Here is a 6,000-nt window from a genome sequence, read left to right as displayed (position 1 = left end):
AATTTTCTTTTAATGTTTTAAACTTGAGCTTTAGTTCTTAATTATAGAAGGAAAAATCTGACGATTTGTTCTTGAATATGATTGCAACTAATCTCCGAATATCTCTTGAATAGATTCTGGAGATTACTCCCTGAGGAGCCCCAATCGGAGGAATAATGAGCCTCGAGGTATCGAATCCACTAAGAACAAATCACATTTTGCTTAAAAAATTTTCTTGTTTAGTGATTCCTTTTCTTGTTTAGTGATTTTCTTTACATACAATGTATCATATTTTCTTCCTCTTTTTGTCATCATAGCAAAAAGGTGAAGTATCAAAGAATCAATGTAGACAATGCTCATAACACAATACTCATAACATAGAAAGCACAATGTATACAAGTTTTTAGAAAAAGACTTCAATTCATTGTGAGTATTACAAAATTTGAGTACAATGATTGAAAGTCCAAAAAGGCTTTAAATGATAATAAAACAAAATATAAGTCTAAGGACGTCTAGAAGAAGAAGATGAAGCTCCAATATTTCTGCGCTGACACTGCAAAAGCAAACTAACTCCTTCAGAGACATTCTCCAGTTGCGCAATTATTTCTGAAGTAGTTCTAGCTTGAGTTTGGGTCAGTTGGGTTACGCTTTCGTTGATTGTATCAAGCTTATCTATCACTGCATTTTCAACCCTTTCTGCTCCTTGATTCAGGCTTAGTAGCTCGGACCTCACCGAGTCTTGCATTTGTTTGGTAGCTTTCTGAATTTCGGAGAATCTCATATACTGACCCTGAATTAGACTTCTCTGACTGGACAACTCCTATTTGACTTCAGCAACCATGACTGACACTGCTAGAGTGGAGGGGGTCAAGTCAGTGGAGGGTGTACTGGTGGTACCTCTGAGTTCCCTCACAATGTCATCCCTCAAGGCTCTAAGCTGCTCAGGACTAATTCTGACCTCTAGATGCTGCTGAGGTGGTGGCACTGTGGATGAAGGTCCAGCATAGGACGAAGGGCCGGCAGTGGATGAAGGGCCAGCAGTGGATGGAAAGGTGGGAGGATCTGCGGAGATGTCCTGGTCATGGTCAGAGGTGGGAGAGTGAGGAGCAGTGAGGTCAGATGGTATGGTAGAGGAACCTTTTCTAACCCAAACACCCTCAATCTTGTGGAAACCCATTCGGTAAAGAGTCCCCTCGCCCATATGGTCAGTGAAACGGAGTGAACGAGAGGGTTCCCCCTCAGGGATAGGAACCTCTAACTCCCTAAAGATCAATGTGAAGAGCATACCATAGGGGAGACTCAATCTAGGTTTATCTACGGGTTCACTAATATAACTGTAAATGAGTTTTGGAAAGTTAAGAGGGACTTCATGTAGAATATTGAACATTAAGGCTAAGTCTTTTTCGAAAATGAAATCAAATCTACCGATTTTGGGAAAGAGGGTGCGAGAGATGATACTAAGTAGGAGGCGCATTTCAGCGGAGAGCTGATTTGCAAAAATCTCCTCAATGGGCGATTAGGGTACTCTCCCTAGGATGGCCGTAAGGGCCTCAGACCTATCGGTGGGGTGAGTGGGAGCTATCCCCTCTTGAGAGAGGTGGAAGACTCATGCAATGAGGTCCTCCAAAATGCAGATAGGGATGTTGGTTATCCTCCCTTGAATACCACCACCACCCCGTATGACGGTGCCATAGAATTCCCGGACTAACTCGGGATAGGTAGGAAGTGTTAGGAATTGTATCCTAAATATCAATCGTCAGTATATTGATGATTGAATTTTGTAAATGAATTGATAAATTAATAAAGTATTATTTGGCATTATTCATCATTTCATCTTCAAATGAACTCTTATATGATGAAGTCCTTAGGACTTATGTTATGATAAAGGAGGATTTATCTTTGAGTCCTTAAACTTGTTCGTGACCAAATAATATATTGTTACTAGGACGACAACATTATCGAGATTAGGTCATTGTATGACATATACGTTAGTTGTCCTCTTAACCAAGGAGTGTGGAGACACTGGTATGCCACACAGGTGAAGTGTAGGAGTACATTTTACCGAATATGACCAATTCCGGAATGCTCTACTGTCGAGAGATGTTCTGAGTGGATATGGGTATAGTTTGGCCCTCTGACCTGAGACCGCAACCTGTGACTAGCAAGCAACTCACTGTACTTTGGTACCGGACTACCTAAATTTCTAATTCAGTGACGGAAGGTCACTGGGTGCAGTCAAGTACTTGCGTAGTCAGTTGTAAGTCAAGATGGAATTGACCCCACCTGAAAATAGGAGATAATGTCTTGTGATTAATTTAGCAAAACCTTGGCCAGGGTAATCCCAGTGAGGGGTCACGGGATATCTAAAGTTAATCACATAATGGATGTACTAATTATAGGGTTGACAGTGAGCTCTAAGTCATCCTGGCATTAGGAGTCAAAGGGATTGAATTATACAGTAACCATAGTCCAGGGTTCCAGAATATTTGCTTCGCATATATTCGGCCTATCCGGATGTCGGGTACCATTGCTAGATGGTCACATCGATTAGTGCAGGAAGTCGTTCCTATACTACCGGCTTAGGTTCGAATCTATGAGGTCACATGCATAGAAGATTCCTGATTGATCAAGAAAGCTGATGAATGATTAAGAATCATTTGGAGATAATTTGGTCAATTTGATTAGCAAATTATCTTTTAAAATAATTAAAGTAATTATTGGATGATTAATTAGTAATTAAATTACTAATAAACTCAATTTGATTGAGTAATTTTGCTAAGGATGAGCCAAATTGAATTGGATTCAACTTTGGGCTCAATCAGGATTTTGACTTGATTGGATTAGGTCAGAACCAAAAGGACTTAAGCTGATCAAATTAATTTTAAATTAATTTGTTCTTAATTGAGGATTGACCTAATTGGATTAGGTCCAACACAAAGTAATTAATTCAATTTATTGAGTTTGGATGAGCCAAAAATTGAATTGAATTCAATTTGAGCTCAATCAGGGTCTGACATGATTAGATTGGGTTCAACCAAATTGCTTTGTTTTAATCCAGGTTTGACCAAATTTGATTAGGTGCAACCCAAGAGGATTAGGCTCAGATGATGTGGCAATTAGTGGTGACATGGAATTGGATTTCATGAATTTTAAATAAACCAAAATTATTGCATGGTGCATGGACCCATTGCTTGACACATGGTGACATTGTTTGTTGTTTGAATTTGAATTTAAACATTAAGCAATATATTAAATAATTTCATACATCAAATAACTTTCGTAGTTGGCGTGTAAACCTCTGAATCATTTAAATTCGAATTTCAAATGAAATATATGCGATAAGAGGAAGGAAAATTCTGCTCCATGGTTTTTTTTTTAAAAAAAAATTCAGCATGCTAAACACCGAAGAACCTAGGATGCACTTTCAAGATCTTTGTTAGAAGAGGTAGACTTAAGGGCAATTACCTTTTTTTTATGGGAGGATTCTTCTTCGCTGTGTTGTTTTATTGTGAGCTCATACGTCATTAGAGATCCAAGGAGCTCCTCGAGTGGCAGCTTGTTCAAGTCTTTTGCTTTTTGGATTGCCGTGACCTTGGCTTCCCATGATCTTGATAAAGAACGAAGAATTTTTCTGACAAGATCACTGTTAGTATAACTTTTGCCAAGGCTTTTTAAGTCGTTGACAATATCAGTAAATCTGGTGAACATGCAAGAGATGGTTTCATTAGATTCCATTTTAAATAGTTCATATTTATGAACTAGCATGTTGATTTTAGATTCCTTGACTTGATTTGTGTCCTCGTGGGTCATTTCAAATCTATCCCATATCTCTTTTGCAGAGTTACAGGTAGAAATTCTATTGAATTCATTAGGGTTCAAGGCACAATAAAGAACATTCATTGCTTTGGCATTTAGTTATGTCTTCCTTCTATCATTATCATCCCAATCTTTTTTAAGCTTGGATATAACAATGTTATTAACATAGATAGAAGAAATATACGGCCCATTAACTATGATGCTCCAAATATCATAATCCTCATTCTAGCCTTCCAATAGGTGTAGTTAGCTTTATTGAACAAGGGAGGCCTATTGGTGGATTGCTCCTCACTAAGGGAAGATCCAAAAGGAATTGTCATCTTAATCTTTTACTCTTTTTAAGGATTGGAACACCAATCGATATGAAAGCACCTGCTCTGATACCACTTGTTGCCCAAGAAGACAATCCAAGAGGGGGGTGAATTGGATTTTAATTAATTATTGCTCAATTAAAAAAAGGTGAGTGATTAACTAAATATATTGCAAGTAAATTAGTTAGATTACTAGATACAATGAGTGAAGAGAGTGAAAGAGACAAGGTGCAATACAAACACAGAAACATTTATAGTGGTTCGGAGCCAACTCTTGCTTCTACATCTACTCCCCAAGCCGCACTTGGAAGTTCACTATAATTTCTAGGATTATAGCCGGTTGTTTTATAAGCTCACAATCCAACTTATTGTTTTCACGAGGTCACAACGAACTCGGTCGGTTTTGACAGGCTTACCGACTAGAACCACCTGATTGTTTTTCTGGGTTCACAATCAAACCCAGTTGGTTTTCTCCGGTTCACAAACTACACCTTACACCGTTGGTTTTATCTTTGGCTTATCAACAAACCTTACAACCCTTGATTCAATCCCCTGATTGAATCAAGTAGGAAAAACAAGAGTTTAAAAGTTCTCAAAGAAAGCTTCTAAAAAGCAAGTGTGAGACAATATAAATAAAGTTGAGTTAGAAGCTCTCAAACATATTTTAGATGAGGAAGTGAGGGCTTCTCGATTTCTGAGTCTCCTCTTGAATGTGCCGAAGGATGGAGGACAGTAGTAGAGCCTTGAATGCGAAGGAAGCACTTTTTGCTTTGAGATGAATGCACTTTTTCCTTCTTTTTCTTCGATTCACTTTACGGAAGCTCTTGGTAGTTGAAATGCTTTAATGCTCAGATGGAATAGCTCTCTTGTTGTCTACTACTGTTCACTCTGGCTATTTAAGTGGTTTCTTTCGAAAACTAGCCGTTAGAGAGAGATTTGGAGCCGTTCTGTCCCGTCTGCACATCCTGACAATGTATCCGTTGGGATCGGAGTCGATTCGTGCGATCTGAAGTCGACTTGGCTGTTACTGGAGTCGACTCGCGCTTTACTGGAGACGACTCGTTCGCTGTTCCAGATTTGAATCAAAGTGCATGCCTCGTCCTGGGGTCGACTTGGACCAAACTGGAGTCGACTCGCCAACAACTGGAGACGACTCAGGCACTTAGGGGTCAGCTCGTTCTCAGGGTTTCAGAAACTCAACTTTCTGTTTTTCTTTCTCGAGTCGACTCGGGTTTACTTGGAGTCGACTTGGCTGACTTGAGAGGTGACTCGATATTTTCGGAAGATGACTCGTTCTTAGAGACCGAAAAATCGATTCTCTGTCTTTTGAACATTTCTGCCTTGGAGTCGACTCGGACCTTACTGGAGTCGACTCGACTATCTTGGGGGTCAACTCTGCAACACTTGGAGTCGACTCATTCATAGGATCTCTGAAAGCTGATTCTCTGCCTTTTCAGACTGCTTTTCTCTAGGAGTCAACTCGGACATACTGGGAGTCGACTCGCCAAGAATCGGAGTCGACTCGCAACTTTTTGGAGTCGACTCGGTAACAAGGTCTAAAATCAATCGTTCTGTCTTTCTGTCTGTTACCCTTTGGAGTCGACTCGGGACTATCGGGAGTCGACTCGCCAAGCATCGGAGTCGGCTCGAAACCTTCAGGAGTCGACTCACGGACAGGATCTGAAAACCATCGTTCTGTCTTTCTGTCTGTTCTCAGTCGGAGTCGACTCGGATAGTCCCGAAGTCGACTCAAGCTTGTGCCAGAAACTTTAAGTGTCCCGGAGTCGACTCGCAAAATGCCGGAGTCGACTCGTGATGCAGACTTTGGTTCAAATTGAGTCAAATACTTAGTCAAAATATTTTGAACCAAAGCTCGAGGTACTTAAACAGAAAT

This window comes from Phoenix dactylifera, chromosome 16 (genome assembly GCF_051530095.1).
Source record: "Phoenix dactylifera cultivar Ajwa chromosome 16, Ajwa_hap1_PhDact_Kaust_v1.1, whole genome shotgun sequence".
In the NCBI taxonomy this organism is placed as follows: domain Eukaryota; kingdom Viridiplantae; phylum Streptophyta; class Magnoliopsida; order Arecales; family Arecaceae; genus Phoenix; species Phoenix dactylifera.
Note: the sequence above shows the minus strand (reverse complement) of the source record.